Here is a 16,224-nt window from a genome sequence, read left to right on the forward strand (position 1 = left end):
ATACAGCCTGATAAGCAATGAGGCTATAATCAGTCTCCTACCCCGTCAGAAATCTGAGAGTGACCAAATATCTATACACATAGGATGTCTTAGAGGGCTTCTAGAACTGAGAGGTTGTAGAGACAAATCTCCAATAGCACAATCCCCTGTTAGCAACATGTGAGCTTAAGTCTTCAGCCTTCTGACACAAGATCAACTGACAGCCTATTGAAAGGCGGACTTGGAAGGGCTGATTACCCTGTATTGGCAGGGTTTATCCCTCAAATCCTCTGCATAATTTGTCCTTTTCTGGATAGTATTAATCTGCATATGAAACAGGCATTTTTTTCCAGTGACTGCCTAGCCACAAAGTATTGCCTCATTTGGAGTTAGAGATGTTCAAATTCTTCATTAAATTTGCCAAAGGGGAACAGTTAGGAGAAGATATGACTCAACAAAAGATAAGTAATAACTTTAAATCTCAAATTTTGTGGATTTCTTACATTTTTGAAAAGCATCTATCTATCTAAGACAATCTGGACTGTTGTCTTTATATCTTAATTTTTTCTTGATAGTACTCTTACAAAGTCAGATGCATGACTTTAATATTTCAATCTTAACTCACAGGTTTAATCAACTCAGAAGTGTGTAATGACAAAAATAATAGAACTGGCTCTTGTAATTTTAAAATTTTTTCAAATTATTTCTATACCCAAACAAAGATAAGATTAAGCTTAGTTACCAAATACGATTATGACTGTAACTAAATCTAGCTTATTCCTCCCTGCTAAATTTCAACCAATTTTCAATTCTTTATAAAAACATCTTTAGAATAACCACTTCCAGCTCCACCCCACAAATTCCAGGTAATTGAGACAACGGATCCAACATAACTTCTTCAAGTTGTACATGGGCGTTGAGATATCCTTAGGTGTAGGGGGTAGGAAAAATGAAACAAATGCGATAGCCGATATGTCCTGACTGGACCCAGCTGGAATTCACTGAAACCAGGATTCCAAGTAGGTACACTCTACAAAATACAACTCTCAGGAAAAAGGTTAAGAATCGATATATCTTTTGTTTGATTCTCCCGAATATATATTTGATAGCCGTCTACTGATATCAAACCTGATCAGTATGACTCTGTGAGGTTTCCAGAATCCTAATCACAATTTTTAAAAACACAAGGACAAAATCTTTCTTCCAAAATACTCTGTTTCTTAATCTGAAACCAGAGAAGCTTGTATCTTGCACTCTCTCCCAGAGTAATAATATAAGCATAAAACTCAAAGTCACACCCATCCTGAAGATTAAACAATTTTAAAAAAGGAATTTATGTATAAAATGAGCCTGATATAACTCAGTACTTGGTGATATCAGGAAATAAACCCAAAGTTCCCATGGAGCCCATGTTAAGAGAATTTGAACTTGCTATTGTCGTAAATATCAAAAGTAACCACAAATCATCGCTAAGCGTCATCAACGAGCCATATAGTGGGATAATTCATAAAACTAATCGAATACCTTCTATCAATTCTAATATCAATAAGAAAACTTCAAACCAGGACTTTGGCCCAAAATATCTCAGTCTGTTAAGCTCTCTACCTGAAGCCACAGATTTTTCTTTATCGTTAATAACTTCTACAATATATGTCTGCATTCACTTTCCCTGTTGTTACAGACATTTCATCAAAACTCTCTACTTGGTAGTGCCTAATTTTTCCCTAAGTTCTGAGCAGTAGATGAAAATCCCCACCTGATTCAGGTAATCTCTCTACTCTCTTCTTTCTTTCTTTCTTTTTTTTTTTTTATTAACTTGAGTATTTCTTATATACATTTCAAGTGTTATTCCCTTTCCCGGTTTCCGGACAAACATCACCCTCCGCCCTCCCCTTCCTTATGGGTGTTCCCCTCCCAAACCTCCCCCCATTGCCACCCTCCCTGCATAGTCTAGTTCACTGGGGGTTCAGTCTTAGCAGGACCCAGGGCTTCCCCTTCCACTGGTGCTCTTACTAGGATATTCATTGCTACCTATGGGGTCAGAGTCCAGGGTCAGTCCATGTATAGTCTTTAGGTAGTGGCTTAGTCCCTGGAAGCTCTGGTTGCTTGACATTGTTGTACTTTTGGGGTCTCGAGCACCTTCAAGCTCTTCCAGTTCTTTCTCTGATTCCTTCAACGGGGGACCTAGTCTCAGTTCAGTGGTTTGCTGCTGGCATTCGCCTCTGTATTTGCTGTATTCTGGCTGTGTCTCTCAGGAGCGATCTACATCCGGCTCCTGTCGGTCTGCACTTCTTTGCTTCATCCATCTTGTCTAATTGGGTGTCTGTATATGTATGGGCCACATGTGGGGCAGGCTCTGAATGGGTATTCCTTCAGTCTCTGTTTTAATCTTTGCCTCTCCCTTCCCTGCCAAGGGTATTCTTTTTCCTCATTTAAAGAAGGAGTGAAGCATTCACATTTTGAACATCCTTCTTGAGTTTCCTTTGTTCTAGGGATCTGGTTATTCAAGCATTTGGGCTAATAGCCACTTATCAATGAGTGCATACCATGTGTGTCTTTCTGTGATTGGGTTAGCTCCCTCAGGATGATATTTTCCAGTTCCAACCATTTGCCTACGAATTTCATAAACTCATTGTTTTTGATAGCTGAGTAATATTCCATTGTGTAGATGTACCACATTTTCTGTATCCATTCCTCTGTTGAAGGGCATCTGGGTTCTTTCCATTTTCTGGCTATTATAAATAAGGCTGCGATGAACATAGTGGAGCATGTGTCTCTTTTATATGTTGAGGCATCTTTTGGGTATATGCCCAAGAGAGGTATAGCTGGATCCTCAGGCAGTTCAATGTCCAAATTTCTGAGGAACCTCCAGACTGATTTCCAGAAAGGTTTTACCAGTCTGCAATCCCACCAACAATGGAGGAGTGTTCCTCTTTCTCCACATCCTCGCCAGCATCTGCTGTCACCTGAGTTTTTGATCTTAGCTATTCTCACTGGTGTGAGGTGAAATCGCAGGGTTGTTTTGATTTGCATTTCCCTTATGACTAAAGATGTTGAACATTTCTTTAGGTGTTTCTCAGCCATTCGGCATTCCTCAGCTGTGAATTCTTTGTTTAGCTCTGACCCCATTTTTTAATAGGGTTATTTGTCTCCCTGCGGTCTAACTTCTTGAGTTCTTTGTATATTTTGGATATAAGGCCTCTATCTGTTGTAGGATTGGTAAAGATCTTTTCCCAATCTGTTGGTTGTCGTTTTGGCCTAACAACAGTGTCCTTTGCCTTACAGAAGCTTTGCAGTTTTATGAGATCCCATTTGTCGATTCTTGATCTTAGAGCATAAGCCATTGGAGTTTTGTTCAGGAAATTTTTTCCAGTGCACATGTGTTCCAGATGCTTCCCTAGTTTTTCTTCTATTAGTTTGAGTGTGTCTGGTTTGATGTGGAGGTCCTTGATCCACTTGGACTTAAGCTTTGTACAGGGTGATAAGCATGTATCGATCTGCATTCTTCTACATATTGCCCTCCAGTTGAACCAGCACCATTTGCTGAAAATGCTATCTTTTTTCCATTGGATGGTTTTGGCTCCTTTGTCAAAAATCAAGTGACCATAGGTGTGTGGGTTCATTTCTGGGTCTTCAATTCTATTCCATTGGTCTATCTGTCTGTCTCTGTACCAATACCATGCAGTTTTTATCACTATTGCTCTGTAATACTGCTTGAGTTCAGGGATAGTGATTCCCCCTAAAGTCCTTTTATTGTTGAGGATAGTTTAGCTATCCTGGGTTTTTTGTTATTCCAGATGAATTTGCAAATTGTTCTGTCTAACTCTTTGAAGAATTTGATTGGTATTTTAATGGGGATTGAATTGAATCTGTAGATTGCTTTTGGTAAAATGGCCATTTTTACCATATTAATCCTGCCAATCCATGAGCATGGGAGATCTTTCCATCTTCTGAGGTCTTCTTCAATTTCTTTCCTCAGTGTCTTGAAGTTCTTATTGTACAGATCTTTTACTTGCTTGATTAAAGTCACACCGAGGTACTTTATATTATTTGGGTCCATTATGAAGGGTGTCGTTTCCCTATTTCTTCCTCGTCTTCTTTCTCTTTTGTATAGAGGAAGGCTACTGATTTATTTGAGTTAATTTTATACCCAGCCACTTTGCTGAACTTGTTTATCAGCTTTAGTAGTTCTCTGGTGGAACTTTTGGGATCACTTAAATATACTATCATGTCATCTGCAAATAGTGATATTTTGACCTCTTCTTTTCCGATCTGTATCCCCTTGATCTCCTTTTGTTGTCTGATTGCTCTGGCTAGAACTTCAAGAACTATATTGAATAAGTAGGGAGAGAGTGGGCAGCCTTGTCTAGTCCCTGATTTTAGTGGGATTGCTTCAAGTTTCTCTCCATTTAGTTTAATGTTAGCAACTGGTTTGCTGTATATGGCTTCTACTATGTTTAGGTATGGGCCTTGAATTCCTATTCTTTCCAGGACTTTTATCATGAAGGGGTGTTAAATTTTGTCAAATGCTTTCTCAGCATCTAATGAAATGATCATGTGGTTCTGTTCTTTCAGTTTGTTTATATAATGGATCACCTTGATGGTTTTCCGTATATTAATCCATCCCTGCATGCCTGGGATGAAGCCTACTTGATCATGGTGGATGATTGTTTTGAAGTGCTCTTGAATTCGGTTTGCCAGAATTTTATTGAATATTTTGCGTCGATATTCATAAGGGAAATTGGTCTGAAGTTCTCTCTTTTTGTTGTGTCTTTGTGTGGTTTAGGTATAAGAGTAATTGTGGCTTCATAGAAGGAATTCGGTAGGGCTCCATCTGTTTCAATTTTGTGGAATAGTTTGGATAATATTGGTATGAGGTCTTCTATGAAGGTTTGATAGAATTCTGCACTAAACCCGTCTGGACCTGGGCTCTTTTTGGTTGGGAGACCTTTAATGACTGCTTCTATTTCCTTAGGAGTTATGGGGTTGTTTAACTGGTTTATCTGTTCCTGAATTAACTTCGATACCTGGTATCTGTCTAGGAAATTGTCCATTTCCTGAAGATTTTCAAGTTTTGTTGAATATAGGTTTTTATAGTAAGATCTGATGATTTTTTGAATTTCCTCTGAATCTGTATTTATGTCTCCCTTTTCATTTCTGATTTTGTTAATTTGGACACACTCTCTGTGTCCTCTCGTTAGTCTGGATAAGGGTTTATCTATCATGTTGATTTTCTCAAAGAACCAACTTTTGGTTCTGTTGATTCTTTCTATGGTCCTTTTTGTTTCTACTTGGTTGATATCAGCTCTGAGTTTGATTATTTCCTGCCTCCTACTCCTCCTGGGTGTATTTGCTTCTTTTTGTTCTAGGGCTTTTAGGTGTGCTGTCAAGCTGCTGACATATGCTCTTTCCTGTTTCTTTCTGCAGGCACTCAGCGCTATGAGTTTTCCTCTTAGCACAGCTTTAATTGTGTCCCATAAGTTTGGGTATGTTGTACCTTCATTTTCATTAATTTTTATAAGGTTTTAATTTCTTTCTTTATTTCTTCCTTGACCAGGTTATCATTGAGTAGAGCATTGTTCAATTTCCAAGTATATGTGGGCATTCTTCCCTTATTGTTATTGAAGACCAGTTTTAGGCCGTGGTGGTCTGATAGCACGCATGGGATTATTTCTATATTTCTGTACCTGTTGAGGCCCGTTTTTTGATCAATTATATGGTCAGTTTTGGAGAAAGTACCATGAGGTGCTGAGAAGAAGGTATATCCTTTTGCTTTAGGATAGAATGTTCTATAAATATCCGTTAAGTCCGTTTGGCTCATAACTTCTCTTAGTCTGTCGACATCACTGTTTAATTTCTGCTTCCATGATCTGTCCATTGATGAGAGTGGGGTGTTGAAATCTCCCACTATTATTGTGTGAGGTGCAATGTGTGTTTTGAGCTTAATAAGGGTTCTTTTACATAAGTAGGTGCCCTTGTATTTGGGGCATAGATATTTAGGATTGAGAGTTCATCTTGGTGGATTTTTCCTTTGATGAATATGAAGTGTCCTTCCTTATCTTTTTTGATGACTTTTAGCTGGAAATTGATTTTATTTGATATTAGAATGGCTACTCCAGCTTGCTTCTTCTGACCATTTACTTGGAAAGTTGTTTTCCAGCCTTTCACTCTGAGGTAATGTCTGTCTTTGTCTCTGAGGTGTGTTTCATGTAGGCAGCAGAATGCAGGGTCCTCGTTGCGTATCCAGTTTGTTAATCTATGTCTTTTTATTGGGGAGTTGAGGCCATTGATATTGAGAGATATTAAGGAATAGTGATTATTGCTTCCCGTTATATTCATATTTGGGTGTGAGGTTATGTTTTTGTGCTTTTTTTCTCTTTGTTTTGTTGCCAAGATGATTAGTTTCTTGCTTCTTCAAGTGTATAGCTTGCCTCCTTATGTATGGCATTACCATTTATTTTCCTTTTTGTGCTGGATTTGTAGAAAGATATTGTGTAAACTTGGTTTTGCATGGAATATCTTGGTTTCTCCATCTATGTTAATTGAGAGTTTTGTAGGATACAGTAACCTGGGCTGTCATTTGTATACTCTTAGTGGCCGTATGGCATCTGTCCAGGATCTTCTGGCTTTCATAGTTTCTGGCGAGAAGTCTGGTGTGATTTTGATAGGTCTGCCTTTATATGTTACTTGACCTTTTTCCCTTACTGCTTTTAATATTCTTTCTTTATTTTGTGCGTTTTGTATTTTGACAATTATGTGATGGGAGGTGTTTCTTTTCTCGTCCAATCTATTTTGAGTTCTGTAGGCTTCTTGAATGTCTATGGGTATCTCTTTTTTTAGGTTAGGGAAGTTTTCATCTATGATTTTGTTGAAGATATTTACTGGTCCTTTGAGCTGGGAGTCTTCACTCTCTTCTATACCTATTATCCTTAGGTTTGATCTTCTCATTGAGTCCTGGATTTCCTGTATGATTTGGACCAGTAGCTTTTTCCGCTTTACATTATCTTTGACAGTTGAGTCAATGATTTCTATGGAATCTTCTGCTCCTGAGATTCTCTCTTCCATCTCTTGTATTCTGTTGGTGAAGCTTGTATCTACAGCTCCTTGTCTCCTCTTTTTGTTTTCTATATCCAGGGTTGTTTCCATGTGTTCTTTCTTGATTGCTTCTATTTCCATTTTTAATTCCTTCAACTGTTTGATTGTGTTTTCCTGGAATTCTTTCAGGGATTTTTGCGTCTCCTCTCTATGGGCTTCTACTTGTTTATTTATGTTTTCCTGAAATTCTTTCAGGCATTTTTGCGATTCCTCTCTGTAGGCTTCTACTTGTTCTCTAAGGGAGTTCTTCACATCTTTCTTGAAGTCCTCCAGCATCATGATCAAAAATGATTTTGAAACTAGATCTTGCTTTTCTGGTTTGTTTGGATATTCCATGTTTGTTTTGATGGGAGAATTGGGCTCCAATGGTGCCATGTAGTCTTGGTTTCTGTTCCTTGGGTTCCTGCACTTGCCTCACGCCATCAAATTATCTCTAGTGTTACTTTGTTCTACTATTTCTGACAGTAGCTAGACTGTCTTATAAGCCTGTGTGTCAGGAGTGCTGTAGACCTGTTTTCCTCTCTTTCAGTCAGTTATGGGGACAGAATGTTCTGCTTTTGGGCATGTAGTTTTTCCTCTCTACAGGTCTTCAGCTGTTCCTGTGGGCCTGTGTCTTGAGTTCACCAGGCAGCTTTCTTGCAGCAGAAAATTTGGTCTTACCTGTGGTCCCAAGGCTCAAGTTCGCTCATGGGGTGCTGCCCATGGGCTCTCTGCAGCGGCAGCAACCAGGAAGACATGTGCCGCCCCTTCCGGGAGCTTCAGTGCACCAGTGTTCCAGATGGTCTTTGGCTTTTTCCTCTGGCGTCCAAGATGTGTGTGCAGAGAGCAGTCTCTCCTTTTTTCCCAGGCTTGTCTGCCACTCTGAAGGTTTAGCTCTCCCTCCCACGGGATTTGGGTGCAGAGAACTGTTTATCCGGTCTGTTTCCTTCAGGTTCCGGGGTGTCTTAGGCAGGGGTCCTGCTGCTCCTGGGCCCTCCTCCACGGGAGCCCAGAGGCCTTATACAGTTTCCTCTTGGGCCAGGGATGTGGGCAGGGGTGAGCAGTGCTGGTGGTCTCTTCTGCTCTGCAGCCTCAGGAGTGCCCACCTGACCAGGCGGTTGGGTCTCTCTCTCACGGGGTCTGGGAGCAGAGAGCTGCTGCTGTCACGCTTTTCATATGATTCATGTGACCCAGTTGATAGCCTCCTTCATCTTATTCACAGATCAACAGGATGCAACTTTGCTTCAGAGCCTTCATGTCTGGCCACAGAAGCCACGAGAAAAATGTCACAGTCAACAGTGATAATGTAGCCATCCCAGGGCATTTCCTCCAAGTTTTACTTTCAACTGTATTATTTTTTGCAGATTATGCTACTCTTTCTAGAAGGTCATGATGTGGGAGAACATTTGGATGCTGCCCCATCCACAGTTTAGAGATTTCTTACATAGAATCCTTCTCTAAACTTGCATACAAACTAACCATTTAAGCGCACAAACTGAAATACACACACACACACACACACACACACACACACAAACAAACACAAACACAAACACGGTATACAGATAATAGTGAAGAGCTTATTGAAGAAAAGTTAGGTCAGTTGGTATACTATATAAAATGGGAAGGGCTTTTCTAAAATCTATTACCCTAGAATGGAGGATGTGAAAATGGGAAAGAATTGTGTGTCGCGCTTTCCCCGCAACTTGGCCACATGAACAATGATGTATGAGACAATAGATCTGCATAGTCAAAGCCAAAGGCCAGAAGCATACACAGTCAATTGAAGGTCAATACAGCTCATCTCTCTGATTCTAATGGAAGAGTTCAGTTGTTTCCCCCACCTCTCCTGAAGAGTATTTCATTTCAATCCAATGCTAGCACACTGAAGGATATTCAAGAACATACCTGACAGGTGATCTTTTGACCTAGGTTAATATAAACATGAAGCAAGAGTGTCAGCATTCCCAGAGCTCTGCTGAGCAGGGCGTGCTGATTTCCTCTGGATCACTTAGTAATGCTTCAGAAATCCAAGAAGTCAGCCTTCTCAGACTTATTCACAGCTGCACATGTGGTATCTTGTCTTCACAACACCATAGCCTGTAGATACAGAAACCAGGATGAAAACTGCAAACTTCACCAGCCTACATTTCTTTGACAGATGCCCAGAATCTCTGATAGGTCTCTCTAGATCCACGACTATAGATAGGCATGCCTTGTAGGGGTATAACATGGTTGTTTAGTTTCCCCATCTACTGTTCAGAACACGTAGGGAAGTCAGTAAGGAGCCAGTCCTTGTTTTAGTTTACTAACTGACAGTTCTTCACTGTAGTAGAAAACTGCCTGCCAAAGGACACTTTTAGGACAAAACCGCAAGGAACAGATTTGGAAAGGTCTATACCAATCCTCCATCTGATAGAAGGCCATAACCAATACATACAAAGAACTCAAAATTTAGACTTCAGAGAGACAAATAACCCTATTAAAATTATGTTCCAGAACTAAACAAAGATTTCTCAACTGAAGGAAATCAATTATCTGAAAAGAACGTAAAGAAATGGTCATCATAGAAATGTAAATGAAAACAACTCTGAGTTTCCACCTCACACAAGTCAGAATGACTGTAATAAAAAAACTCAGGAGACAGAAGATGATGATAAGGATGTGAAGAAAGAGGAACACTCCTTCTTTGTTGGTTGGATTACAAACTGGTTCAAACATTCTGGAAATCAGTCTGCAGGATCCTTAGAAAATTGGACATTGCAATAACTGAGGTCCAAGCCATACCACTCCTGGGCATATACCGAAAAGAAGACATAAAAAAAGACACATACAGAACAATGTTCATAGCAGCCTTATTTAAAATACCCATAGGCTGGAAAGAACCCAGATGGCATTCATCAGAGAAATGGATACAGAAAATATGGTACATCTACACTATGGACTACTAATCAGCTATAAAACAATGATTACAAGAAAGACATAGACAAATGGATTGAACAAGAAAATATCATCCTGTGTGAAGCAAACAAATCACAGAAAAACACACATGGTATGCAATCACCAAACGTGTGTATTGACCCAAAAGCTCAAATTACTAATGGTACCATCCACAGACCACTAGAAGGTCAAGAAAAGGAACCCAACTTATGCTTGCTTCAGTCCGTTTTAGAAGGGGGAAAATATCTATGAGTTTACAGCAGATACTGAAGGAATATAAGAATATAAGATTGATATGAATATAGGATTGATGAAGCTAAGAAGTACATGCTGACAGGAAACAGATTTAGATCTTCCCTGAGAGACATAGCTAGAGCATGTCAAATACAGAAGTGAATTCCAGTGGCAAACCAGTGCACTGATCCAGACCTCCTGTTGGTAGATTTTGAGAAAGGTTTACAAGAACTGAAGGAGATTTCAAATCCCATAAGAACTACAATGCCAATGAACCAGGGCTTTCTGGTTCATTCAAACCAATATTCAAATCTGTACATGGAAAGACCTAAAGATCCAACTGCATATGTGGCAGAGGATGGCCTTGTTGGGCACCAATGTAAGGAGAAGCCGATTGTACTCCATGGGTTTGACTCCCAGTTAAAGAGAATGACAAGGGGCAGTAAGGGGAGTTTATAGAAAAAGGGGAGGAAACTAGTTAAGCTCTATGGAAAGGAACTTGGGAAATGAAATAACATTTGAAGTGTAAATATGGAAATATCCGATTAAAAATTCATTAAAATTTCCTGAAAAAAAAAATAAAGGAAGGAAAAGGAATAAAAACTTACTGACTCAGAAATCTTAAGGGTAACTGTTAGGGAATGCTACTCAGAGTAATAGTAGTGAAAAGAGTGAGATGATGAAGTCTCAACTAGAAGCAATTCTCCTTCCCAGATATCAGTTTCAGACACAAACTGCACTAAAGGAATCCAAAGCATGGAGGAGTTTACACTGAGCTGAGGACACAATACTTGCCTTTGCCTTCTTCCTTAGCACCTTTTTGTTCTGGGCACAAAGAAAAGCCTTGAGCTCTCAGGAAAACTACTTTGTCCTTCCCAAGACTTAGCTTTTAGAATAAAGAAATTAATGATATAAACTCAATAACTTCCAGGAACCATAATAGGCAGGGAAGTCTACATACTTTGAGAGGCTCCCAGCTACTGATTCCTATATGTGGAAGGCTATGATTTAGGCTATCTCTTTGAGGAACCCACTCAACCCCTAAGCAGGACTCACTGAGCTTTACCAAGGAGCACATATTTGTTCTTTTTATACCAAGACAGAAGGCCAGCTTCCTTCTCCCTATCCCTCCTCCTTGATCTTCTCTCTCACAAATGGCTGTTTACTTTGAATTATAGGCCAATTAGTAAACCCTAGAGGTAGAGGTACTTAAGGAATATCTGAGAGGCAGTTAATGTCACGACAACACTTGTGACATCACAGAAGAATCTACTACTCTCCAGGTTACAAGAGATTTTTCGTTGAGGTCTTAATGGTGATGTGACTGAGAACTGCCTTGTCCTACCTGCTAAACAGCTTTCCTTACATTGACCAGATTAGAGGGTGCCCTTTCCAGGAGTGTCTCCTGTGACACAGTGGAAACCTTTACATACATCTCTCTAAACCTAGAGACTTCTCTTTGCTTCATTAGTGGTTACATATTCTGAATGGAGATAGTCAGGGGCTTGTTACTGGTAGAAAAAAATTAGGAACATGGAGGGGAAGAGATTCTTCTAGATAATATTTTTAATCCCAGTCAATTTCTGTGACATACAAATCAATTTTCTAGGTTTTCTCTGTTTCCTATGGCCAGTGTTTTTCCTACAGACCTTTAAATGAATGAATATTTTACTACATTTTCCAATTTTACATTCCTTGATAGTGAACTTTATATATATTTCTGAATGTTTACTCAACAATTCCGTTTTCCAATTTCATTATTTTGCAATTGTTTTGGAACAAAAGTGGGCCCAGTTATAGAGTCATTATAACAGTGTAAGTATTGTGTTCCCATTTCAATGATAAACTCCCAAATCCACATTTTATCCAAAAATTACCAGACATCAGGAAAGCAAAGGACAACATGAACTATTGAATGTGTTTCTGTAGTCCCATTAGACATCAGTTCTCTAATATCTACCTTCCTGTGTTACCAGGGACAGACTTGAGGGTTTTGGATATTTTACCATGATTCTTTTTTCAGTCCAACCCTAAGATTCAGGAAGATGGGCAAGGAGAGGGATGGCTTTAGGTCCATGGAAACATCAACTTCAATAGGTTCATAAGAACAGGAGGGAGTATATTTGACACTGTAATTTTTGGATTCTAAATTCTTGACCTAGATCTGCTCATTCATGCTAAATTTCCAAATAACCTCATAGCTGTAAGGACCATCAAGAATATATGTATATATATAATTTCATCCAACAAAATTAGATAAGAATGATTAAGCTTAGAAGTGCATGCTGAGAGGAACCAGGTATAGAACTTTACACAGTGACCCAGCTAGAGCATGACAAATACAGAATTGAATGCTAGTGGCAAACCAGTTAACTGAAAACGGACCTCATTTTGGTAGATTTTGAGAAAGGATTTCAAGAGCTGAAGGGGCTTTCAATCCCATAAAAACAACAATGCCAATGAACCAGAGCTTTCTCTTACCAAACCAATATTCAAAGACTGTACATGGACAGACCTATGGCTCCAAAAGCGTATGTAGCAGAGGATGACCTTATTGGGCACCAATGGAAGGAGAGGCCATTGGTCTTCCCTGGGATTGACTGCCTGTTCAAATGATTTTCAAGGTATAGTAAGTGGTGTAATACAACAAGGGGAGGGGAACTGATAAGGGATTTTATGGCCAGGAAATTGAAAAAGGAAATAATATTTGAAATGTAAATATAGAAATATTCAATAAGAAAAGAATAAAATTTGCTAAAAAATAAAAAAAATGAAAGAAATAAAAGAAAAGAAAAGTGCCAACTAATCACACTTATTGACTCAGAAATCTAAATGGTCTTGTCAGGGAATGATAATCAGAGTAATACAGTCGAAAGTCTGATGTAATGAAGTCTCAACTAGAAGCAATTTTCTCTCCCAGATATCAGTTTCAGACACAAACTGCACTCTAGGAATCCAAAGCCTGGAGGAGTTTAAATTGAGCTGAGGACACAATACTTGTTGTTTCCATCTTCCTTAGGAACTTTTCCTTCTGGGCAGAAAGAATAGAATCCATGAGCTCTTAGAAAATCAACTCTGTCCATCCCAGTACCTGACATTTGGAATATAGATATTAATGATATAAACATCTCTGATTTCCAGGAACCATAGCCAGCAAGTAAATCTAGATGCTACTGAGTGGATCCAGGCTCCAGCTTCCCACGTGTGGAAGGCTGAGATCAACACCATCTCTTCAATGAACCATAACTATTCTGAGAGAGCATTCAGTGAGCGTTCCCATGGACTACATATTTCGTCGATTTTTTAAACTAAAACAAAAGGCCAGCTTCATTCTCTCCATCTCTGATCTCTTCTTCTTCTTTGTTCACCTCCCAAATGGCTGTTTACTCTGAATTAGAAGACAATTAGTAAGCCGTAGAGGTACTGAAGGAATATCTGAGAGGCAGAGCAGTCACAACAACACCTGTGACATCACCGAAGAACCTAAGACTCTTCTGGATAAAGAGATTTTTCAGGAAAAGCCTAATGGTGATGTCACTGAGAACTGCCATGGCCTTCCTGCAGAACAGTTTTCCTTACATTGACAAGATTAGAGGGTGCCCTTTCCAGGAGTGTGTCCTTTGACACAGTGGAAATATTACATACTACATCTCAATAAAGAAAGTGACTTCTCTTTGCATCATTAGTGGTTACATGCTCTGAATGGCGAAAGTTAGTTAGGGACTTGGCATGGGTAGAAAAGATCTAGGAACTTGGAGTGGAGGAGAATCTTCTGGATAATAATTTTATTCATTGGATCATTCCTGTGAAATACAGTTCAATTTCCTAGGTGTTTTCTGTTTCTTAAAGGACAGTATTTTCCCAACAGACCTTTAATTGAAAGAATATTGTATGACATTTTCTTACTGTACATTCCTTCATAGTGGACTTTACATAGATTCCTGAATGTGTATTTAAACATTCTGTTTTCCAATTCAATATTTTGCAATGATTTTGGCAACAAAGAAGGCCCAGCTATAGAGTGAATATAAGATTAATATTGTTTACCTCTTCGAAATGATAAACCCCCAAATCCTCATTTTATCCAAAATTTATCAGACATCAGTAAAGCAAAGGACAATATGGACTACCTAACGTGGTTCTGTAGTCACATTAGATATCAGTTCTCAAATATCTTCCCACGGCCAGACTTGAGGGTTTTGGATGTTCTACCATGATCTTTCTTCAGGGCAAATATAAGATTCAGGAGGATGTGCTGGGAGAGGAATTGCTTGAGGTCCAGTGAAACCTCAACTTCAATAGGTTCAAAAGAACAATAGGTAGTCTATTTGGCATTGTCATTTGTGGATTCTATATTCTTGACCAAGTGGCACAGAATCCACGTTAACATTCCATCTACCCTCATAGCGTTAGGAGACAACAAAAGTGTGTGTGTGTGTGTGTGTGTGTGTGTGTGTGTGTGTGTGTGTGTGTGTATATATATATATATATATATATATATATATATATATATATGCATGCCACCAAAACTAGAGAAGATTGATGAAGTTAAGAAATGCATTCTGCCAGGAACCGGGTGTAGATATTGCCTGAAAGACACAGCTAGAGCAGGTCAACTATATACATGAATGCTAGTGGCAACCAGTGAACTGAAGACGGACCTCTTGTTGGAACATTTTGAGAGAGGATTACTAGAGCTGAAGGTGCTTTCAACACCATGAAAACAACAATTACAATGAATTAGATCTTTCTGGTACTAGACCAATATTCAAAGAATGTGCATTGACAGACCTATGGCTCCAACTGCATATGTGGCAAAGGATGGCCTTGTTGTGCACCAATGGAAGGAGAAGCCCTTGGTCCTACCTAGGTTTCTCTCTCAGTTCATGGGCATGCCAAGTGGCCTTAAGGGGTATTAAATAATTGCAGAAACTGCACATACTGTGGCCATATTCCGGTATTCAGGACACAAGGAAATTAATTTGATTAATCATAGGTATGCAAGGAGATACTTCAGGAGAAGAAGAGGAAAGGGAACTTGGGCCTGACTGATGCACAGCATGAGTTCACCAATCCTAAAAAGAAAGAGGAGAGATGTAGTTCTTCCTCATCTTAAAAAATGTGTAGAATCTTTTTAATGTTTTTTCTCTCCAAGCTTGGTTACTGGAAGATTGATATAATTTATTAATTTTTATTTACATTATAATTGTTGTTCCATTTCCCTGTTTCACCTCCAGGAACCAAGTATCTCATCCTTCTTCCCCTGATTCTATGAGCGAGCTCCTTACCCACCTACCCACTTACTCCCTCCCGCCTCCATTTCCTGACATTCCCCTACCCTGGGACATTGAGCCTTGACAGGATAAGGGACCTCTCCTTCCAGGTCGATCCTCTGCTACATATGTGACAAGAGTTATAGGTCAATCCCTGTGTACTCTTGGGATGTTGGTTTGGTTCCTGTTATTTCCTGTGGGAAGGTTATTTTTAAAGTTGTCACAGATATAATTTTAAGGAATCAAGTGCAAACGAGAGAGGAATGTGTTGTTATAAACCTAAGCACACATCTATGGAAGGAAACTAATTAGAATGGCCAGGAGTTCTTATTATGCCCTGCCATACTTTTCCAGATTTCCAGTGTTTTTTTTCCCCTGAACTCAGCCATTTAACCTTAAAGGAAGGCCATTCTAAAAGAATCCATACACACCTCCTTGTGGTTTTCAGGAAATAATAAAGATAATATCCACAAGGAGTGAATGGCTTATTAGTTTTAATAAAAAAATCTCAATTCACAGTGACAAATAACGGAATGGTCAGAAGAGACAGAGATAGACAACACATAAACAAATAAATGAATATAAGGAGACAATAAATGGTGGTTACAACAAAATCATGCACTTGGGAAAAGTGTCATTTGGAGACATCTCCCTAGAATCTTGATGTCTGTTAGAGGCAGTAAAAATGGCCATCACTATGTGTTCAACAGAAGGTTTTAGATCC

At 39.2% G+C, this 16,224-nt stretch overlaps 1 long non-coding RNA gene across 5 annotated transcripts in view; it reads right to left on the reverse strand.

Annotated features, from left to right (window-relative positions):
* LOC134484660 (uncharacterized) overlaps nucleotides 1-16,224 on the reverse strand; it is a 47,312-nt gene that overhangs the window by 12,745 nt on the left and 18,343 nt on the right. For 2 of the 5 annotated variants that reach the window (XR_010062254.1, XR_010062252.1), the window contains exon 3: nucleotides 8,962-9,153. This is a non-coding gene — a long non-coding RNA (uncharacterized LOC134484660). Of the gene's footprint in view, nucleotides 1-8,961; nucleotides 9,154-11,283; nucleotides 12,428-16,224 lie in introns of those variants that run through there. The other 3 variants (XR_010062256.1, XR_010062253.1, XR_010062255.1) reach the window with 3 other exon arrangements.

The sequence above is a fragment of the Rattus norvegicus genome, assembly GCF_036323735.1.
Source record: "Rattus norvegicus strain BN/NHsdMcwi chromosome Y unlocalized genomic scaffold, GRCr8 chrY_unlocalized_25, whole genome shotgun sequence".
Lineage (NCBI taxonomy): Eukaryota > Metazoa > Chordata > Mammalia > Rodentia > Muridae > Rattus > Rattus norvegicus.